Source organism: Mytilus californianus, unplaced genomic scaffold (assembly GCF_021869535.1).
Source record: "Mytilus californianus isolate M0D057914Y unplaced genomic scaffold, xbMytCali1.0.p SCAF_15, whole genome shotgun sequence".
NCBI lineage: Eukaryota > Metazoa > Mollusca > Bivalvia > Mytilida > Mytilidae > Mytilus > Mytilus californianus.
In genome coordinates this window covers 22,754,268-22,779,240 of record NW_026262637.1, presented here as the reverse complement: position 1 = coordinate 22,779,240, position 24,973 = coordinate 22,754,268, and the positions used below count along the sequence as shown (strand labels likewise).

Here is a 24,973-nt window from a genome sequence, read left to right as displayed (position 1 = left end):
ATGGAGCAAATATTAACGCTTGCTTATCCTCTTTCCCACTGAGGTTAATTCTTTTCATCAAATCCCTTCAATACAATTAACCGCTGTCTTGTATGCTAAGCTTAATCTTTGTGCTTATAATTCCTAGATTATAATCACATATATTCTTCTTAAAATTTTCATTAATTTTAAAAATAGTGTAAAAACCAGTATGAGTCAAGCTATATAGTTGCTACTGAATTCAAGGATATTATGTTTATCAGGGTTGGAAAATAGCCTTTGTTAACAATGAGCTTAAATCATGTGATGCAGACTCTTTAAATAAGTACAGATCATATACATGTACCAGCTAATGTAAAATGATACACCATCTTGCTTGGAACATCACTTATTAAAGCTCCTTTCTGAATCTGACCAATTAACATTATATTTGTTTGAAAACAAACACATCTATTTTTAGGTAATTCACCCTATTATCATATCGAATAATGTTGTAAAAGTGTAAATGTTTTTTTTTTTAACAATAATGGTTCTTTCTGAAAATCCTCAGTACATTTCTCTCATTGTTACTTTTTTCTTACAATAGATGGTTATATTATATAATCTTAGTTGTAATTTGAATAAAAGTGTCTTTTCACTATCAGTAGATTTATCGATATTTGTCTTTACGAGGTATTCAGTGGATTGTCTATTGTTGAAAAAAACTTTCATCAATACCGTGGTGATTTGAATGTAAAATTGTTAATAGCAGAGCTGTGCATCTATTATAGGAAAATTGTAAAGCTGTTTAGTTGTCTATTGTAACAGGGACAGCCCTTTACTATGCCTCAGCAAACATAAAGCTGTTTTTAGGCGGCAATATCGCTTTTCAAAAGAAGATTGGACAAAATAAACGGTGAGTATTATTTGTTTTTGATTTTATCAATAGTTATTATATTTGATTGTCATTATGATAATATTTAAATTTTTTGATAAAAGTTGTAATAATTTAAAGGTAATGGAGTTTCTTGTATAGGTAAGCTGTTTAAATGTTACAGTAAATAATGCTATAAAGAATTAAACAGAAAATATCTGTTTAGCATTTTAATGCACCTCAAAAAATGATAAAATTTAAAAGTATATATTTGTTTGAAAACAAACACATCTATTTTTAGATAATTCACGGTATTATCATATAGAATAATGTTGTAAAAGTGTAAATGATTTTTTTTTTTAACAATAATGATTCTTTCTGAAAATCCTCAGTACATTTCTCAATTTTAAAATTTCATTAAATATTTTCATTCAAGCAGAAGAAACAAGAAAATTAATTGCACTTTTATGTAAAGCATATATTTATTTGGAAAAGTTAGATAATATAAGATTGGTGTGTACTTTATTTACAAACGGTAATTTATGTATTTGCAATCATGTCCTCAAACAGTAAAGCATCTTTCAGGACAAAATACAGTAAGTTGTTTTTTTAGGTCTTGTGATTTTTAAAGTCTTTATCATACATGCAGCTCATAATTGAGTATTTTTCAATATTATTATGCTTACAAAAGAGTTTTTCTACTGATTAAAAATATTCTCTTAAATTTATTGAGGCTTTGAACTATTTTAGCATTTGCTCAAGTTTATAAATGAAATGAATGTCAAAAATCTTCTCTGAAACTACTGGGCCAATTTGAACCAAGATTGGCTACAATTATCCTTATGGTATCTAGTTTAAAAATTGTGGCCATTGACCCCACCTCCAAACCAACATGTCTGACATGGCTAAAAATAGAACATATTGGTAAAATGCAAGTTTTTAAAACAAAAAAAGTCTGTTATCTTGAAAAATGCTATAGATAGAGAGAAAATCTGACCATGACAGATAGAGAGAAACTTTTAATAGCAAAAATTATCTGCAAGACAAGAACTACAAATAAGTCAGCATGGATGAAATCGACAGTAAACTCCTTATTGGGGTTATTGTCCTTAAATGACAACTTTTACCATTTTTTTGCATTTTTATCTTTTATCTTGAAAATTATGATAGATAGATAGATAGAAACCTTAAATTGGAAAAAAAAAAATCTACACATAAGTCAGCATTGTTGAAATCGTCAGTTTATTCCTTATAGTAGTTATCTCCCTTAAATGGTGATATTTACCAATTTTTTAAAAGTTTTTGCCCATTATTCTGAAACTGCAATAGATAAAGGTACACTTTAAATAGCAAAAATGATCCACAAAACAAGATCTACAAATTAATTGATATTGCTGAAATCTTTTGTCAACTCTTTACATGAGTTATTGCCCTATAATGATGATTTTTACCAATTTTTTTCATTTTTGGTAAAAAAAAAGTGGTTGATAAAGAAAAACAGTAAAACAGTACAAAGTGGTCAACATAGCCGAAATTATCAGTCGACTGCTGATAGGACTTGTTGCCTTTAAATGACAATTTTTACCCTTTTTGCCATTTTGGGCAAAAATTATAGAAGATAGATAGAAACTGTAAATAGTAAAAACGCTCAGCAGAACATGACCAACCAAAAAAAAAGATGTTGTTCATGAATTATGTTCTAGTCTACAGTTTTCGTTGTTCATGAATTATGTTCTAGTCTACAGTTTTCTAGTCTACAGTTTTCATTGTTCATAAATTATGTTCTAGTCTACAGTTTTCATTGTTCATGAATTATGTTCTAGTCTACAGTTTTCATTGTTCATGAATTATGTTCTAGTCTACAGTTTTCGTTGTTCATGAATTATGTTCTAGTCTACAGTTTTCGTTGTCCATGAATTATGTTCTAGTCTACAGTTTTCGTTGTTCATGAATTATGTTCTAGTCTACAGTTTTCGTTGTTCATGAATTATGTTCTAGTCTACAGTTTTCGGGATGTCCATTATTGAGGATGCACATAGATAGATCTAGGGGAGAAACACAGGCTCTTTAGAGCCTCTAGTTGTATTTCTTGCTGTGAATGTATGGAGGGGAGTCATATATTTGTCTGGTAGTCTTAAACCGATATATACTCTCCTACCTAGGTTATCCTGTCTGGAGTAATGTATTGATGTAAAATTTGACTCTAATGCTACAGTACTATGGTCTCTGATGAATGGTTTTCTTATTGACAATCAAACCACATCTTCTTATTTTTATATGGTTTATTTTAAGAAATCCATGTACATGATAGATCTGCCATTAATAGTATGTGTATCACTTGTTAGTATATTTACATCTTACAGGTGTCACATGACCTATATGCTACAGAGGCTGCATATCTTCTAATTAGTGTACATGATAGCTCAAAAATATTTTTTGCCCAGCTTTCAATAATAGGCAAGTATCATGATTTCTAATCTGTGTGCTCCTCTGTTCATTCATCATGTTGTCCTTTCATCCTGTATCAGGTTAAATATTTAGAGGTATTTTTCTAGTTGAACGTGATGGAAACAACAGAAGGTGTCTTATGTACACATATTCTTGTTTATGTGTATATTTTTTGTGAGAAAATTATGTTCCCTACCCTTTATAGATGTTGACCTTTTTTTTTATTTGGAAGGTTCATTTTTACTTTTAGATACACTCCTAATTAATTGTACCCCTACTCCTAAGGAGGGGAGGGTATACTGGTTAACCTCTGTACATCTGTACACCTCTGTCCATGACACATTTCTGTTACATTTTCTTAGGAACCACAAGTCATAGCTTCTTGATAAGCTTCATTTTGTTGTGCCATGACACATTTTCAGTTACTTCAATGTTCTACTTTCTGTTTGACAGAAAACTTTTATCATTTCTGTCATGCAAATATCCAATTTTCATAGCAACTACTATTAGGTTCTTGACATAAGGCACCAAGCTTCATCTGGCTTTGCCAAACCATTTGATACTTTAAAGATCCTAAGATGTTGTGCATTAAAATTTACTTTTGTCATATTTTTCGTAGCAACTACAAGTCGTACCTTCTTAAGTTGGTGTATAGTTAATGAGCAATTTAACTCATAGCATAACTAAGTGTGTATGATAAGTTAGTAATATTTCATATTTTAATTGCTGGACATATGTTATTGAATATGTGGAAAGTGTCATATGACTTTGACCCAATCATAACACATCAGTGATCAGATAAAAGTTTTTAAATTAGATCTACAAAATTTATCATCTGAATTGATTTAAACAAGTTCAATTTCATTTGACAGATGTCAAATCATTTTTGTGCTCTAGTGATTAGTTAAAAGTTTTTTTAATTACCGGCTTTTTCTCGATACCATTAGATGCAATATTTGGTATTTAGAATTTGACTTCATTATCTTATCCTAGTGGTCAGATTAGATCTTGTTTATTATTTCTTGTTGTGTTATAGAAAATGAGGTGTGTGAATATCATGTTAAATTGATTGATTGATGGTGTTTAATGCCACTTTCAGCACACTTCGGTAGGAAAACTGGTAATCCTTAACAAATAGGATAACTGCTCACCTGGGTTCAAACTCACAACCTCAGTGTTGACAGGCTGGTGGTCACTGTAAATGAACTACTTAGACAACTCGGCCACAGAGACTAGACACCTTGTATGAAGCAAATTGATTTTCTTTTCCAGTGAATAGTTTATATTTTTTCTGTAATTTCTAGATCATATGCCAGAATTTGTTGTGAATTTCATATAAAGGAATATCATCATTCTTTTTTTTAAATTCGATATGAATAAAAGGACACTGTTTCCCTTAAAAGTTTATTTGATGTTATCTCCTGAGGATTCAACCAAATTTCTGCTCGAAAATGGTGAATTTGCTATTTCTGATTTCTGTAATAATATGTAAAACACTAAAAATAAAAATGTAATTTTTGTGTAGTGTATCAGTCAATTTTTTTTCTGCCAAAACCCTTTTAGACTTCGAAAGTACATATTGTAAAAACATTTAAAAAATCGATGTTTTCTTAAATTTAAATCAAAAGAAAAAAATCTTTCTGACATTGGATACACTTTATAGAGATGAGATAATATTTGCATATAACCTTCTACAACAAACTACAGAATATTGTGCCTTTATGTCTTAGGTTCTTTATGAGTAAGGTGTGTGTTATTGTCTGATTTCAATGTGCTGACAATGGCTTACCTAACACCATGTTTTATTAAAATCATTCATAATTAATACAAATTGCAAGATATTTTCAACTTCTTGGACTGATATCAATACTCTTATTTGCATTTTAAATTTTTCCCTGTGATGTTTTGAATTAATATTGGTATTGATTCTAAAGAGATTTTTATGTTATTTGGTAGAGTAGTTGTATTGTAAACAGTGAATTTTCAAGCAGATTCATTAGTTCTGTGTGTAACTGCAGGATGTATTAAACTTGATTTCTTTAACATAGGTAGACATTATATTTGTCAATATCTTTACACAAAGCTTAAGCAAGGTGTAAAATGTTTACAGATATGATGGTAACCCATGTTAAAATGAGCACAAAGCATGAAATGAAAGAATTATTTCGATTCTAAAAGGAAAATTCAGAACTTTTATTCTTCAAGGTGAACCAATAAGACATTTTAGAAAGACAACCATTTTGAATTGACAAAGGAAAAACTTTCTCATGTTGTAATTTTAATTGCAACGTCAAGCATGTACTCCCAAGGTTTACTTTTTTGGAATAAAAACATGGCTTTGTTTGTTTACAAAATGGAAGAGCGTCATTTTTAAATTAATGATCCTAAAAGTACTTTTTGAATAAAATCACCCTTAAATATAATACAAAAATGTTGGAACATGTTAGATCTTTTACAGCAGGAAGATCATTCAGTGAAATTTTTAACATTGAGTATAAATGTTTACTGTTGTCTACAATTAGAAAACATATTCCTATATAAGTCTGTTGTCTAGGATTATAAAAGGTGACCTATATAAAAATAAGGAGATGAGGTATGATTGCCAATGAGACAACTATCCATGTTTGTTGTCTAGCATAAGCAAAGGCTACCTGTATAAGTCTGTTGTCTAGCATTAGAGAAGGTTTCCTGTATAAGTCTGTTGTCTAGCATTAGAAAAGGTTGCCTTTATAAGTCTGTGGTCACGAGCATTAGAGAAGGTTACCTTTGTAAGTCTAGTCTAGCATTAGAGAAGGTTTCCTGTATACCGGGTAAGTCTTTTGTCTAGCATTAGAGAAGGTTTCCTGTATAAGTCTTTTGTCTAGCATTAGAGAAGGTTTCCTGTATAAGTCTTTTGTCTAGCATTAGAGAAGGTTTCCTGTATAAGTCTTTTGTCTAGCATTAGAGAAGGTTTCCTGTATAAGTCTTTTGTCTAGCATTAGAAAAGGTTTCCTGTATAAGTCTTTTGTCTAGCATTAATTAGAAAAGGTTTCCTGTATAAGTCTGTTGTCTAGCATTAGAAAAGGTTTCCTGTATAAGTCTTTTGTCTAGCATTAGAGAAGGTTTCCTGTATAAGTCTTTTGTCTAGCATTAGAGAAGGTTTCCTGTATAAGTCTTTTGTCTAGCATTAGAAAAGGTTTCCTGTATAAGTCTTTTGTCTAGCATTAGAAAAGGTTTCCTGTATAAGTCTGTTGTCTAGCATTAGAAAAGGTTTCCTGTATAAGTCTTTTGTCTAGCATTAGAGAAGGTTTCCTGTATAAGTCTTTTGTCTAGCATTAGAGAAGGTTTCCTGTATAATTCTTTTGTCTAGCATTAGAGAATGTTACCTTTGTAAGTCTAGTCTAGCATTAGAAAAGGTTTCCTGTATAATTCTTTTGTCTAGCATCAGAAAAAGTTACCTATATAAGTGTGTTGTATTATATAGGGATTTGCCAGTTTGTATTTATCCTTAGTCAGAGGAAAAAAATGAAAAGTAATTCTCTCTAAAATGTCTGAAAAGATATGCCTTTTCTTTGACCTTTTGACACAAATGTTGAAATTTTGTCTGCTTTTGATTCATGAATAATTTGATTTAATTTGTTTAAATTTGACTAGAATGTTTGAACAAGACTGTACTTGAAAGGCTGTTATAAAAGAAGAACATGTTAATTTTATTTTTAGAAGTCAAGAAGCTTTTAACCATTATTTAGGTAAATATCATATTTAATCACAATGAATTTCTTGCTGTTACTAGTTGTAAGGGATTTTACCTTAACTCAAGGAGTCTTTTCTCATAACTTCATACACTGCTCAAGTGAGAGTGAAAAAAGAATGGATTGAATTTTGATGCCAAAAAGTCCCAAATCATGTTTTATATGGGAAAACCAATACTATGAACCTAGAACTCTTTTGTTCAGCAGTTATGAAACATCAGGGGTAAACAGCCCGAACCCAATAATGATCTTATTAATTGTTAAGGTCACATTTGACAGATCTTGTTCAGCTTCAGGACCTCAAATCAGAAGTCAAATGACCAGCAGGATCCTATGGTGAGACAGGGAGACTTTTTGATAAGTTATGATATTGAAAATTTATAAGGCAGCATAGTGTTTTTCCTCTTATTCTTTCTACAATGTAACCAACAGGTATTCAGTCAAGGTAACACTATAGTAGGCTAATGTTCAGTTCAATAAGTTATAATTACATTTATCATTCCATAAATTATATAGGGAAAAAATGCAATGTAATGTCAATGGAATATTTTTAGACTTATTCTATGTATTAATTAGGTCTCATTGTTCAAAATAATCCAGAATATTTAAATCATCTTTAAGTCTTATAAAAATTCAGAAGCCATTTACACCAATACATCATATTTTAAACTAACACTGAATTAAAACACAATACCTAAAATTAGTTTGATTTAAAACTGCATTTATCTAGTCTTTGAATAGCAATCCTGTACAAATCATCCGGTGATTAACTTCATTTAATGCTTGTATGTTGGATTAGCCTAAGGGGGTATCTGTACGTGAATGGCTGCTGAACGGTGACAATACCGACAGTAATTTGTTGTTTTAATTGATTTCAGAGGAAGACGTAGTTTTGTATCCTGTCTAAACCAAGCTTGACTCCTGTAGGAAGGTAGGAATTTCTCTTATTTTTTTTTAGGAAATGGCAAAAAAAAAAAGGAAAATAGTCCTGGAAAATTTAATTATTAAATTACATGCTGGAAGTTGTTGTTGTTGCATGAAATAATATTACTTAAAGGTTTGACACTTAAAGTTTTCTGTACATCGGTTGTTACCTAAGGGGGGTGGCCTGTCACTTCTATTGTTAGTATTTTGTACAAAATTTAGAAATTTCTATTAAGCCTACATTTTATTTTAAATGTTGGCAAAAAGCTCTACTATATTCAGGATTTTTAGAGATAATGTCAATAAATATATTAGAACTCTATTGCTTAATGTTACAAATATACTCATGCAGCTGTATAAAGTCTGACCTGAACTAACATTGGAGTAAATTTTTTTTTTACTAATCTGCATTTAGAATATTTAAATAAAAATAAAAATAGTAAAATTTGCAGAAAGTTTGTGGTTGAAAGGATACAAGGTAAGAAAATAGAAAATCAAATATTGACAAAGTCACTCAAAAATAAGAGGAACATCTAACCCCATCCTCTGGAAAATGGGTAACGACCTTGACTGGTAGACAGACATTTAATCTTCATTATTACTTGAAGCAGAAATAAAAATACCTGTAGTTGTCACAGTATAAACAAAAAAATTAGCATTTAGGTTATTTTTACAAGGATTCATCTATTATCATTTCCCCGCCCACCATGAATAAATTATGGAATAAAACCACACTTCATAACTGTTTTTCTGTTGTGGAATAGTTAAATAGACAGGATATAGAAATTACGATTTGGATCCACTGTTTACTCTGTGAATTATACCACTTCAGTTTTGCTGTATCCGGCTGAATATACTAACATGTTTGAGGATTGTAATTTGTTATTCATGCATGTTTTCAAAGTTTGATATTTTCATCACATGATAAAAATTTCTTCATATTAGTTCAAATCATTTATATCCTTTTTAATTGACAAATAGATTATAGAAAATGAGCATGAGGTTAGAAATAATTGAATGCATCTCCCTAAAATGAAAGTTGCCGAAAGTTTGTGTATTATGTAGAATAGCGTCTGTGACTTCCATTGGACTTTGATAAATTTTGTTTTAGCATTTAGTCCAAGAATATCATTATACCCCCAATTAGTAATATAGGGAGTAATCATTGTGTCTTCTTTGGTTTTCTTGTATCTGCAACTAATAACTGCTCCTAAACCACTGGATAAAAAGGAAACTCTTTCATCCATATGGTCATTGGGCATACTAAAGTTTATATTTTCATCTTAATGATCTTTGCATTAAAAGGGGATGAATTCGTGAACTGTGATAAGTTTTTCTAAAGTAATTCTTTTCAGGTCATTGCTATGTTTGATGTTTATCTTGTTTTAGATGTTTATCATGCATTTGTTTAAATTGATAAAGGATTACATTAAACTTCTCGCCAATTCTATAAAACTTTACAAAAGTGACTGACCTAATATGAATAGTATCAGGATACCAACAACACTTTAAATTGGCAGCATTATTTTAACAAATAAAAATGTAGCATTCTAACCTTTTTCCAATCAATATATTCAGTTGAGAGGAAAACGAATAAAATGTTGCAGAAAAAAAAACTTGATGGAAATTTTATGAATTTTTATTGCAAATGACATGAATAATGCAAGAGAACAATTTCCACTTGAAGACCTGACAGCAGCGGTATTACCATTTATATATAAACGTTTAATTTTTACAACTTTGCCATACAATATTGTTAATATTATTTTCTAAACAAGAAAAAAATCAGTTCTTGAATTTTGTTAAATTTCTATGTAACAAATATTTTCTTTGAGTTAAATATTTGTTTTTAGATAAAATAAAGTCATGGAAAATTAGCCTAAATATCAGCAGGAAAATAATGTTTCGTTAGTTAATGGGAGGAATGATATGAAAAGTACATAATGTAAAAGAATAATGAGAATAATAGAACATTTTGTCAGATGTGCATGTAAGATGTATGGTGTTTTAAATTATTTAGTAAAAATTATAACATGAATAATTGACATAGTTGTTGTTTTCAGTATAATTAATTGTAATTATTTAGTCCTGGTATGATCACTGCCTTGGTGGTCTTGTGGTATTTTAAAAGCTTGCTCCCAGCGAAGGAGGTCATGGGTTCCAAAGACTATGAACTAAGCATTTGCTGCTTCACCACCAAGTACAGCTCTCAGCTGAAATAATGTATCTTGGTTTGGTTATATATCTTCCTGCAGCTTGTTATGGTGTTAGTTTAAATATTATAAATGTGACTTAGCATGTCAGTATGACAGATTGATTGATTGCTTTACATCCTTTACATGGAAAATATTTCATGCATATTCAGGACGAAAACATACCAACAAAAAACACACTAGGAAAAGCCTATAATAGTGTTCCACCTGGGATGAGACTGCCACTGGAAAATGAGGGTGTATTGGATAGGAACAGAAATTTAGCCTTGCAACAGGCCACCTACTGACCCCTCAAAGAGTTATTGCTAGGGTTCTTAAGTAGCTGAGAGCATGGCACTCTCTCTGCATGAGGCATTGTATTTAACATCCCCATTCTTTCACTTGACATGGCTGTGTATTTATACATCCTGCACAGCCAACGACAAGTGTTTAACTGCTGGTCTGAAGAAGACCAAAGGTGACCGTATTTCTATACACCAGTCAGAATCTCTTAAAAAATTTGGTAGGGAGTTATTTCTTATATCAGCCTTTGTAGTGATGGCAACCATAAAGAATTTATGGTGATTGCAAGAAAAAAAGTGTTTCTGTTAAAGGCTACCATAAAAGTAGTGTGGTGATGACAACAATGAAAGGGGCATAATATTTGAAGTCATAAAAATGGTTGAAATGATGGAAACCAGTACCCATCAATTGGTTGTGGTAATGGAATTATAGTGAATGGCAACCATAAAAGGTTTGTAGTGATGGCAACAGTGGTTGTAGTAATGGAGTAGTAGTGAATGGCAACCATAAAATGTTTGTAGTGATGGCAACAGTGGTTGTAGTAATGAAGTAGTAGTGAATGGTATCCATAAAATGTTTGTAGTGATGGCAAGTGGTTGTTGTAATGGAGTAGTAGTGAATGGCAACCATAAAATGTTTGTAGTGATGGCAACAGTGGTTGTAGTAATGGAGTAGTAGTGAATTGCAACCATAAAATGTTTGTAGTGATGGCAACAGTGGTTGTAGTAATGGAGTAGTAGTGAATGGCAACCATAAAATGTTTGTAGTGATGGCAACAGTGGTTGTAGTAATGGAGTAGTAGTGAATGGCAATCATAAAATGTTTGTAGTGATGGCAACAGTGGTTGTAGTAATGGAGTAGTAGTGAATGGCAACCATAAAATGTTTGTAGTGATGGCAACAATGGTTGTAGTAATGGAGTAGTAGTGAATGGCAACCATAAAATGTTTGTAGTGATGGCAACAATGGTTGTAGTAATGGAGTAGTAGTGAATGGCAACCATAAAATGTTTGTACTGATGGCAACAGTGGTTGTAGTAATGGAGTAGTAGTGAATGGCAATCATAAAATGTTTGTAGTGATGGCAACAGTGGTTGTAGTAATGGAGTAGTAGTGAATGGCAATCATAAAATGTTTGTAGTGATGGCAACAGTGGTTGTAGTAATGGAGTAGTAGTGAATGGCAATCATAAAATGTTTGTAGTGATGGCAACAGTGGTTGTAGTAATGGAGTAGTAGTGAATGGCAACCATAAAATGTTTGTAGTGATGGTAACAGTGGTTGTAGTAATGAAGTAGTAGTGAATGGCAACCATAAAATGTTTGTAGTGATGGCAACAGTGGTTGTAGTAATGGAGTAGTAGTGAATGGCAACCATAAAATGTTTGTAGTGATGGCAACAATGGTTGTAGTAATGGAGTAGTAGTGAATGGCAACCATACAATGTTTGTAGTGATGGCAACAGTGGTTGTAGTAATGGAGTAGTAGTGAATGGCATCCATAAAATGTTTGTAGTGATGGCAACAGTGGTTGTAGTAATGGAGTAGTAGTGAATGGCAACCATAAAATGTTTGTAGCGATGGCAACAATAAAATGTTTCTAATGATGGCAACATAAAATGTTTGTAGTGATGGTAACCATAAAATATTTGTTGTGAATGCAACCTGTATATGTTTTTGGTAATGGCAACCACAAAATAGTGTAGTGACAACAACTTTAGAGTATTCGTGATGATGGCATTGGATGCTTTTATACCTCTTCAGAATTACTTTGCTTTATCAATACTTTAATAGACATACCATGTTTTACCTTTCTGTTAAAGTCAACATTGTGTATTTTTAGTATATTCCAATACTTTCATTATGCTTTTAACGAATCTTTTCATTTCTTGAATAGAAAGTTGAAAATCAATATTTGAAATGAACAGCTTGCAAAGATCATAATAGGACTAAAAAGAGTCTTTTTACAATATTAATTCTGATATTGTGTTTAATGTTTCTCTTTATTGAAAAGGTTGTTTTATTGACTGATAACAATCAATATTTGTTTTTGACATGTTTGATACATTTATACTTGATTTTAGATATATCAAAGGTATTTGCATAATTTCGTAGGAAGGTAAAAAATATTGCAGGATTATTTTGTACTGTGAAGGTAATCAGAAACAAGGTAGAATTGTATAAAAATGAAATTTTATAAAATAAAAGCAAAGGTTAAAACATAATGATGTGCTTGAAATACATACCCTCTTCCATAAGGAGATAAAAAAAAGTTGGAAATAAACCTACAAGAGGAATTTTTATCAGTATTTCAAGTTTCAAGCATGTTCTGTCTTTAACACTTCCTTGGATCATTGATACCTGTAGAATGTGCTAAGTTTTATAAAATGTAATGTGATTTATAGTTAATCAGTAGTTGTTTTTGCTCTTTTTACTTTAAAAATGTTAGATACCATAGTAAACTTGTGTAAATCATTTCAAAAGGAGATCAAATTACACCCTTGACCACAGATTGATAATTGATATTGTGGGTCAGCTCTCCAGAGGTGAAATTTTTTGTCTATTAAAGGTCACTGAACTTTCCCTTTTGTTCCTTACAAATCTTCCATTGTTGATGACAAATTCAGTCAAACTAACATCCAGTCCATACTACAGTGTATTAGTCAAACTAACATCCAGTACATACTACAGTGTATTAGTTTAATTTATTTTCATTCAAAAAAATTAAATTACTGTAAAGATTAGAAGATAACCATTGCAAAACGTCAATTTATGTTTATGCCCTCCCAACAATGTTAGATTAGCATTATGTTTTTCAGTCTGTGCATCTGTCTGTTGGTCACTCTGTACATCTGTCTGTTGGTCACTCTGTACATCTGTCTGTTGGTCACTCTATACATCTGTCTGTTGGTCACTCTGTCTGTCTGTTGGTCACTCTGTACATCTGTCTGTTGGTCACTCTGTACATCTGTCTTTTGGTCACTCTGTCTGTCTGTTGGTCACTCTGTACATCTGTCTGTTGGTCACTCTGTCTGTCTGTTGGTCACTCTGTACATCTGTCTGTTGGTCACTCTGTACATCTGTCTGTTGGTTACTCTGTACATCTGTCTGTTGGTCACTTTGTACATCTGTCTGTTGGTCACTCTGTACATCTGTCTGTTGGTCACTCTGTACATCTGTCTGTTGGTCACTGTAGATCTGTCTGTTGGTCACTCTGTACATCTGTCTGTTGGTCACTCTGTACTTCCATCCAGCTGTCTTGTATTAAGTTCAAGTTTTTTGGTCAAGGTGGTTTACCATGAATTTGTAGTCTCATCAACTTAAAACTTAGTACACATGTTTATTATGATTTGAACATTTTAAATGATATGTCAAATTATTTTGGCCCCAATTTCAAATTGTTTTGGCCCCAATTTCATGGTTCACTGAACATGGAAATATGATAGTGTGATTGCAGTACATTTTTAGGTTTAAAAAAGTATTTGGTAATTATAGATAGTGTACCATGAAGTTGTGGTCAGATCCACTTGAAACTTTGTTTACTTGTACTTTTATAATTGTATGCCAAATTATAGTTTTACCGTGATTTCATGGTTTACTGAACAAGAAAAAGTGGGAGTGGGGTAGGGTGTCATATGGACTCTTGTTTGGTGCTTTTTAGTTGTTGGATCTACATCTATTTAACTCCTTCTTGTATATAGTAACCTGGCTGTAATTATTATTAATTAAGTCAACCAAGTTTTTGGTCAGTTTTTTACTCAAAAACTTTAGATCTTGAAAAGCTGAACTACATAATGAACATGAGTTCATATTTGAATAATGTCTTAGTTACCATGTCTGATAGTTTGACAGATAATGTTAGAAAATCACATCCCACTGGAGTCATTTTAACTATGAAAGTTGTCACTTTTATTTAAACTTAATGGATTCTTCTGATATCATAAGTTTTACATTTAGATAAAACTTTAACAGAAAATGTCTTAATGATCATCTTTTTTAGAGTCATCATCATTCATTTTATTCAAAATATCCCCAATCTTTTGTCTTTATCGTGACATGTAATCTATTATTGTTTATTTAAAAGAAAATAAAATAAATAAAAGTAAAAAAGAAAATAATTGTTGTCTGATAGCTTCCATTTAATTTTGTTGAAATCATCTATATGTTAGCTGCTGTTTACATTTTTGGCTTTGACAACAATCTGAGAGAATATATAACTGTAACCTCTTTTAACAAGAGTGCAAAAAAGCTTAAGGTACACATGTACTGAAACAAATTCATGGTTTTCCAGCTATTAGTGTCATTCTTCTTTAAACACAGACTAACAGAACAATTTATAGCTGATATTTTGTGTAAACACTTGTCTATTGTTGGACTGTATGTTGCCCTCTAGATGTCTTTTGGTCATTGGGTTGCTGTCTCATTGATGTAATACTAACATCTCCTTTTATTCATATGGAAAGAACAACCCAATGAACCAAACAAATAGTTTTCCTTGAAATACATGATACTGATGAATTATCATACTATAAATACACAGGGGTCAACGATTCTTAGCAGAACCTTATTCAGTTAATTAACAACAAAAAGAGATTTTTCTGTTGCAATTGAGTAGACTTAGAAGGGAGAACTAAATATAATGTTCCTTAGCAGTTAAACTATTAATCTAAAATTATATATATGCACAACCAATAACCATCAGATTGTGTAATATTGAAATTGTATTAACATTTTCTCAAAATTAGTTTTTTGTCAAAGTATTGGTGTGAATAACTGAAAACTGAAATGTTTCAAAGGAATCGATCATTGTTTTTCTAATGATCGTTTCTAGAGAAAATAATTAGTGTGTCAGTGATGTGATTGACTCGCGGCAAAATAATTATATCGTTTAGATAGTTTAGGATGAAGTTAGCATACAGTAATAAGGGGAGCTGTGTGTTATTATCTTTAAATCTAATTTAGCTTTCTTTAACTGAATGGAACATTTGAGTAGAAATCTTCATCAGACTTTAAATGGTAAATAATTAAAGCCATCGTAATTTGATGATCGTCATTGTCAAACACTCTGTTTCATTATTTATCTTTACCTTTATTAGAATGAAATTGATCTGATAGTGTAGATACCAATAATAACCAGATCTATCAGCAAGCTTTGCCTTAGTGCACAAGAAAATTGTTTCTTCTCTGAGAAGTCTTGAGTGATTGCAGAATTATTATGCTGTCTTCAATGCAATATTTAACAGATGGATATTTAAGCGAATAAAAAAGTCTTGTTTGAGTGTATTCTGTACTGTTATTGCTTTATAAGCAGGTGTCTGAACACAAATGAAATAGAATGCAGCATGATGTTGATGTATATTTGAAACTTTCTCCAGAGAATACTATTCTGTCATCTTTTCCTTTAAGTCAAGTGTTAATCCTTCCTCAAAACAAATTAAGGCAATGCTAATTTGGCCTTTATATAACTGAAGAGTATTTGTATCATTCTATGGATCAGGTGCCTGTGGTATCATTATTGCCCATCATTTTACACATTGTTTCTATTGCATAGCTTTTTTTATGTTAAAATAGACTATTAAAAGGTTATAAAATTATAAGACAATATGTTCTTGGACACTAAAGGGAGTTTGATTTTGAAATAAAGATCTGATTATCTAAAAGAATAAGAAATAACCACATATCTACTTACTTGTCTACCTTTAATGCAAGTGAAGTATTTATTATTTCTGGCATTATGTCATCTTTATTGCTTAAACTTTGATAACATTTGAGGTTTAAAGATTTTGAAGAGAAGTAAAAATGTTGATAATATTATTTTAAATTCATGCATACACAGTGTACATCAAAAAATGAACTTTGTGTCCATAAGATTAAGAATTTGGGACTTACATTTCCTGGTTCAGTTGCAATGAGGTTGAAATTGGAATATGAGGTATGCCCTCAAGATGCACATTTGGGTTTTCGAATAAAAAAAATTCAGTCATAAGGATTATCTTGACCAAACATGGTATGATAATGCCCAATGGGAAGAGGCAGACCCCTAATGATTTTGTGTTTAAAAGGTCAAAGGTCATGCTCACATCAACTATTAGTTCGTAGATTCTATGTTTTGAACAAGATGTCCAACTTATACTAAATTTGATTTGGTAATCACTATTAGATGACAAACACCTCTTTTGATTTTGAGGTCAATAGGTCAAAGGTCAAGTTACATAAGACTAGAATTGTGGTCAAAATTTGTTTTTAATGTTATTTTGCATCCAGCCTTCACTAAACTTAGCTTGAAAACACCTCTTGGATTGAAGGAGATCCTATTAATTTTCACAGATCCTATGAATACATTGACACTGTTGAGTAATAAATCAGATCTTATCTTATCTGGGGTAGATAATGCATTTTGGGGAGAAAAGACTGCCTTCTATGTCAAAGATCAACGTTACAGCAGTAATAAATAGATTGAAATTAGGGCTTAAATCCCTAAGAATAATCTTTATTACACTACTAACAATCTTTCACTGAAGCAAAGAGTTTAAATATTTTACCAGTTGACCAGTTTGTACACATGAATTCAAGCTGCTATTGGGTAAAACATATTAACAAATTGATATTTTTATATTGTTTGGAGTACCGGTGTGTACATTAAAATTTGTTAAATTGTTATTGTGGCCTTTAAAACTTGACACTAAAATTGTAAAGCACAGGAAATGTTTAACTATTTATCCAGTCCTATATTTAAGTTTATCAGGTCATTCCATTGAAAAGTTGTAATACATTTTATTTTTTTTTAATGCTGAATGTCAGTTTGTTGTCATATTTAACTTCTCTCATTGCATTGATGTGGAGCTTTCTGATCTCAATAAAGTGTTGATTCTAAGTTTGGTTCATCAACTCTCAGTGGGAATCACAGACAGTACTACATCAAAAATATAGTAATAAGTATTTGATAGTAATCAAATCTTCATCCTGAACTGAAAATAAAAGTATCAAAACAATTTGAGGTGCAATATCTCTCAAAGACAGCAATTTTATATTGAGTGTCATTCACATAAATCTGTGGCTTTAAAGTGTCGATGAAAATTTCTCAGGAGAAATCTCTCCTGATTAAAACTGAAACTACAAGTTATTTTAGAGATCACTTTGCACTTTTGGATCATTATTTTGTAACAAACGAGACAATAACCTGTCCTGTATATTGATTTGGAGAAGAAAAGTGAATTTTATTTAATAATATTTCCATCATGAAAGTGATATTTTGTCTGTGGTGTAATTAAGTTATTACATCATATTTGAATGTTGTTTTGTGTTTTTGATATTCTTGTCAAACTTTGGTGCCAATTTCTTTAGCATGAAAAAGGTGATTGACATCAAGATTGAAATTTGTTTATTGTGATTTTAAAGTTAAATCATATAGACTGAAGATCTTATTGGTTGGTTACTTTTAATTACACTTATGAGAATTCCAGTAAAGAATGTTTTTTATGCATATACTAGGTATTGAAAAGATTGATGATGACCACGAAATATTTTCCCCTACCTACTACACTAAGTATATTTTTTTATTAAATGATTAAAATTAACAACTGATCATATGCCTAGAAAATGGAAACATACAAATGTTCTCTTAGTCTTGAACTGATTTCAATTTGATAAACATTGGAATACATGTTTGTACTTCATAATTATGGAGTCAAAGGAATTTCACCATATTTGAAATAAAAAAAATATAAACATTCAATTAACCAGAACAATTTATTCATTTGCACAAACCACAGTTGGTGATGCTGAAAAGAATTAAATTTACACCTAATGTAATATTACGGTGGTGTGGTATGAAGACCCCAATATGAAGGATGAGGACTTAATTGGACCATTTTCTTTGACTTACAAGAGAAAACATGTGATTAGAATATCTCTTTCGTAATTTAGGTTTATGGAAAGAAGAACCCACACACAAAGTTGTATACCCTTGCATTATTTATTGAAGTATAAGAGCAACAAATTAAGGAATGCCTCTGACAGAAATGAGTGAACAGACCTTTACAAATTACTACATTATATATAACCTGTCACAGTGTCCTCCCCAGGTATGCATCTGTTGACAGGTACAAACTATTACGTTTATTTATGGCCATTACAACTTTGTTATTACAATAAATAATTTTATTTGGGTCTCTGGTTAATTATATATATATATATATACACACACACGGTTCATTGCTAGGCCATTGAAATTGAAAATTTTTCATGATTACGGCCAAATCATGATAAATAAATTATAACAGGTAAATAATTTCTTGTTGAAATAATTATAGGTCAGTTTCTCATGGATGTAACTGCTGTAGGGCAATTTAGATTTGAAAAATCAGTAAAATCTGATAATTTTTAAGTTTCAAAATTTTCTCAGCGTGAAAATGTTGATAAAAGACCTCTTTTTCTCAGCATTTTGACCTGGTATTTTCTTGACTTTTAGAGCTTTGACCATCTGATGAGATGTCTTTTATTATTACGTTATTACAGTTACCATTTGGTCCTCTATTATGAGGCAGCCCTTTATTTTCTTCTCCCTTTAAACGTTCTGTCTGCCTTCTGGTTATCGGTTAATTTTTCATTATAATCATATCTTAGTTGGTGATTTTTTGTCGAGCCTGCGACTTTTGTCGCAGAAAGCTAGACATAGGGATAGTGATCCGGCGGCGGCGTTAGCTAACTTCTTAAAGGCTTGGAAGACCTGGATGCTTCATACTTTGTATATGGATGCCTCATGTTACGAAGTTTCCGTCAGTCACATGTCCAATGTCCTTGACCTCATTTTCATGGTTCAGTGACTACTTGAAAAAAAAGTTAACACTTTTTGTAATGTTAAATTCTCTCTTATTATAAGTAGTAGGATAACTATATTTGGTATGTGCTTACCTTGCAAGGTCCTCATGCCCGTCAGACAGTTTTCACTTGACCTCGACCTCATTTTATGGATCAGTGAACAAGGTTAAGTTTTCGTGGTCAAGTCCATATATCAGATACTATAAGCAGTAGGTCTACTATATTTGGTATATGGAATGATTGTAAGGTGTACATGTCCAACTGGTAGGTGTCATCTGACCTTGACCTCATTTTTATGGTTCAGTGGTCAAAGTTAAGTTTTTGAGTTTTGGTCTTTTTTTCTAATACTATATGCAATAGGTCAACTCAACTATATTTGGTGTATGGTAAAATTTTATGATGTACATGTCAGTCTCGCAGGTTTTATTTGACCTTGACCTCATTTTTACATTTCATTTCTCAGTGTTAAGTTTTTGTGTTTTGGTCTTTTTTTCTTCAACTATAAGCAATAGATCAACTATATTTGTTGTATGGAAGGATTGTAAGGTGTATATGTCTGTCTGGCAGGTATCATCTGACCTTGACCTCATTTTCATGGTTCATTGGTCAATGTTAAGTTTTCATGGTTAAGTTTGTTTCTTAGATACTATAAGCAATAGGTCAACTATATTTAATGCATAAATTGATTGTAAGGTGTACATGTCTGTCTGGCATGGTTCATCTGACCTTGACCTCATTTTCATGGTTCATTGGTCAATGTTAAGTTTTCTTGGTTAAGACTGTTTCTTAGAAACTATAAGCAATAGGTCAACTAAGTTGGTTTATTGAATGATTGTAAGGTGTAGATGTATTTCTCGTTTGGTTTATCTGACCTTGACCTCATTTTCTTGGATCATGTTAAGTTTATGTGTTACTTGTAGTAAAGCTTTATATTTAGGACTATCAACATAAAATCAATGGTAAGAAAAGAAAGTGAGACATTTCAGCGTGTGCACTCTTGTTTACTTTTTATCTGTTCTCATAATGATGTACTGTAAATGCAGAAATTATTGTGAGCATTTATTATCACTATTTTACGAATTTTTCCTTTGATCTTGCTAACTGATAATTTCCGTTCTCAGCGGAGTCCAGTGATATGAAAACGGAGTCGAGTGATATGAAAATGGAGTTGAGTGATATGAAAATTATCGCTAGAAACTAAGGGAACAGGTGCCGTTGTCAAGGAAATTAACAATGTCTTCATAGGTAAAATAGCGATAAACAGATTATCATTGGTCATCTCAACTCGATTGCTTTTCTCACTTTCGTCGTACCGGCTCAAGCGAGAAATTCAATCTCGTTGAGATAACCAACAATAATCTATAATTATTTCGATTTTTGAAGAATGGACAAAAGTCAGAGATTAATGATTGCGATGTCAGGAAAATCTGCATACAGCTATGGCATGGTAACCCACCCAGCATAGCTAATAGTTGACTGGTAAACAAATTTTGTTTGTTACAGTATCTTAAGATATGTTATAGAAACAAATTTAGTCTTTGTAGTTTCCCATTTGGTATTACATGTATAGCGGTTCAGTTAATGTTTGTATTATTTCTTCCATTCAATAGAAGTACTGTTAGTGAACTTATGATAACTTAGAATATTACTTCACTGTTGAATCCTGGGAAATATTTGAAAAAAGTGATGACATCATTTGCTCTCATTTAAATCATTAACAATTGTGAAGTATGTAAGTACTTGTACTTTCAAAGTCTGTCAACATTGGTCTGCAGATTACTGTAATGTGTTATAAGGCCAAGCAGCAATTTTATTTGGAAATTTTTTCTTGTGTTGAGTACATAGGTTGTTTCGGCTCTAAGTCAACACATTAAATCTCTTATTATAGTGATGCCAGGGTCTTTTATGTATGGGTTTTCTCATGCTTGAAGGCGGTGACCTAATTAGTTGTTTTCATCTCTATCATTGGTCTCTGTTGAATAGTTGTCTCATTGGTAATCATAACACGTCTCCTTATTTTTATAAGTATTGTGAATTACTCTATTGCTGAATGTATGTACCCATTTATTGAGGTAGCTGTAAACTTATGCTGCACATTGTGGAAATAATGATGTGCACTTAAAACTCGATGGATTCATTGTGACACATGCCAGTAGAAATTGTTTATTGACATTGTCAGGTGATTCACCTGTGATTTCCATAATTTCATAATACCTGCTGTGTTTTTATATTGACATTGGTATAGTCCAATGAGCTCAACTGAGACTAAGTGTCAGATCTCTCAATAACATGATCAAGGTAAATAACTGATATTCCTTGGTGTATTGCTGATATGGTTTACAAAAAAATCATTTTTTTAATAGCAAGAAAGCATATACTGAGAGGAGATTTTATCTGTATTTGTGATAGTAATATAGAAATGAGGAGATGTGGTATGAGTGTCAATGAGACCAGAGACAAAAAGACAAGGACGTAAACCAGTATAGGTCACCATGGGACCATCAACAATGAGCAAAAACAATACTGTATAGTGATGTTTTTCAATTAAGTATTGTCCAAGCTGACCCTCTTTACTGAAAAACAGTTCTGAAATTTCTTTGCAGACACATTTTTATAACCATGCATTGCATGGTCTTATTTAAATTACTCTAATCTTATAGTCATACTTCTGGCTAATGGTTAGATGTTTTCTAATTTTTAATAAAAGCTTTATGAAAAAAAGGACTTTGAAATCAAAATGACTCAAACCAAACTTATGATTTCACATCTCAGTTTTACCTGCGTTAATTAAATTTGTTTACCGGTATTTCAGCAGCTAGAAAAAATTGAGTTTGACACACTGTAGAAAAACTGCATTTAATAAAATTGAGAATGGAAATGGGGAATGTGTCAAAGAGACAACAACCCGACCAAAGAGCATTTAAGAATGCATCCTTTACTGTCAATAGATTTGTTTATCTAATTGTATATTTTTTTTCATTTGATCTGAAATTTTGCTGACAAAATTAATTAAAAAAGAGTGAAGAAGCAGCTACAATTATTCAACACATAACAACATCCGTACTTGAGTTTAATGCTTCTTTCTGATCCTGAACAATATCCCAATTTTATCTGCAAAAAGTGATGTATTATGGGAAGGAAAGGAAAATAATTAAAGATTTATGGGGTTAGAACAGTATTGTAATTAGTAGATAATGAGCTGAAATGACAAAGAATCTCCCGATAGCCAGCTGAGATCTTTGTCAGCTTAAATGATAACATAATATACATGTACGCCTTTGACATTTGATTTCCGCCTGGAAATATTTTTCTGTAGTCAGTAATGACTTCCTACATGAAAATTTCTCCATTATTTATCACTTTTTGATCGTATGTTAATCTTTTTCAAATGCCATTAGAGTAATATACCAGTAGATTTGAAATTATTGCTCTCATAGAGATTTATTTTTCCAACTAATGTGCTAGTATCATGATTATGCTGTACCAGTAGACAATATTGTACCAATATATCATTTATTTATTATTACATTAATATCTTATGCTAGCTATATTACATGTAATTTACAGCTTCATAATTGATTAACTTCCTAATAGAATTGGAATCAGAGACATTTTTTTTTTCCATTTAACACTTGCTTATTCTACATGGTATTGACTCTGTCTGAGAAACTGTTGTAATGATAGACCGAAGCATGACATATATTTACTCTGTGACAAAATTACCATTTATAGTGAAATAGGTATTATACCATCATATCCGTTGGTAATTCAACATTTTTATTTTAATTCTGTTTTGATTGTCACGTAGCTCAGTTTACGGAACTTTGAAAAAATTGTAGAAAAATTTAAAAAGTGATGGGACTTCTTAGGACCCTAACACAAACTAAGGATGATAGCTCTTTATGTGTTTATAAAACACTGCTCAGAACTGTTACATATTCTGTAATTTTGACCTCATTATAAGGCATAATTACCATACTCTTACTCTTATTCCTTTATTTATCTATAAATTGTAGGCTTCTTTTTGTAATTTTATTGGGGTTTGACAAAAATACATTCTGTATGGTGTCATGTGCATTCCTCGGCCAATCTTAATAACAGAATTGTATAAAATATCTATGTAAAATAACTTGATGAGGTTTAGATAATAATAAATTTAGGTGTAAAACTTTGTACTAAATCCCCTGTAAATTGAGAGCTTACATTTATTTTAGTGAATAAACATTTCATTAATCTGTTCATGAGATTAAAAATTAGTTGAAAATATTATTTTATTTGCTACAGATTTGTTGCTGAACTGTACACCTTTTCAGGCGTTGAAGTTCATTAATTGAACAACAACATTGTAAAGAAAAAGGATTTGATAATCTCAGATTACTTATGATTGGCTAATGTTGATATTGCACATCACATGTACTTATATACTAAGTCAGATAAATAATAAAGGCAAAATGAAAACTATTTAGTTTCCCAGGCCCTCCCTTAGTTTCCCAGGCCCTCCCTTGTCTACTCAAAACCTAATTTATGGACCATAAGCAAAGTCAGGAAAATAATCAAATCGTGTACATGTATAAGTAACAGATATTTCTGATGATATTTGGTCAGAAATATAAAAAAAAAGATTTATTTTGTATGGCCTTATATGTTTTGTTTGGAAAATATTAGGTGACCTTTTTTTAAATTAAATATTTGTGGGAATCTTATCAAATATTTTATTATGTTGCTTATATGTTTGTTTCTTGTAAAATGTCAGCTTTAAATTCAGAACACATATTTTAGTAAATGATGATGAATTGGTGTTTAACATCCAGTGGCAAATATTACATGCATATCAGGACGAGAATGTGTTAATTAGTAATGAATATGAACTCTGCTTTTAAAACATTATTCACACTCCAAGTGTGATCAGTCTTTGCTGTAACTCCTAAATGTTGCATGCATAGGGGCAAATTCAAATTTTCAAGTGATCAAATATCAAATCAACCACCTCCTGCACTCAAGAAAGCATGTAGCCTGGTGAGACCCCAGAGACATGAAGTTGTGTTATAAAATTAAAATCTGTGATTCCTTCATTTTGAAACGATCTAGCACTTAAGCAAGACTTGTTATGTCTACATAACTTGTCAGGACAGAAGCTGTTAAACAGATAAATCTGATGAAAATATGGCTGAGAGAACAGGCCATCAATTTCAGCAAGGCTGATAAAATTTAGCAATGCTTAGATCTTTATCCACTCTTTTAGAATAATGAATGATGATCACAGGGACAACTACAAACAAAGTTAAAAATAATATTTGTGAAATGATAAATATCTGACAATCTATATGTTACTTATCAATATGCCAACTGAAATTTTAGAAATCTAAACTTTTTGCATGTTGGAAGCTATGTTAACATTGTTTCCATAACATGAAGAAAAATGACATGTAATCATTGACTTTGTAGTTGTTTACTGATCTGTACTTTATAATGTGCTTAAGACCCTTGATACACCAAAATAAATGGCTTTATTTTATACAATTTTGTCAAACTTAACAACCAAAATCATCTTTGACTTGGAATAATCCTCTCTTGTTAATCCTCTACATTCTATTGAACATCAACATGTTTATGGATGTATTCTCTAAATCCTTATGGGACAGTTCTCCTACAGAGTTAACAACAGAATAATTAAAAGTGCTTATCTGGGAAGTCATTATTCCATTAAGTGATTTTCACTGTTCTTTAG

General features: G+C 31.3%; 1 protein-coding gene across 2 annotated transcripts in view; it reads left to right on the top strand.

The window, feature by feature from the left end:
• The first annotated feature begins 750 nt into the window (after positions 1 to 750).
• LOC127725687 (excitatory amino acid transporter-like) overlaps positions 751 to 24,973 on the top strand; it is an 81,874-nt gene continuing 57,651 nt past the window's right edge. The window contains exons 1-2 of one of the 2 annotated variants that reach the window (XM_052232846.1): positions 751 to 874; positions 7,890 to 7,942. The gene's annotated coding sequence lies outside the window, so the exon portion shown is untranslated. Of the gene's footprint in view, positions 875 to 1,392; positions 1,429 to 7,889; positions 7,943 to 24,973 lie in introns of those variants that run through there. The other variant, XM_052232847.1, reaches the window with a different exon arrangement.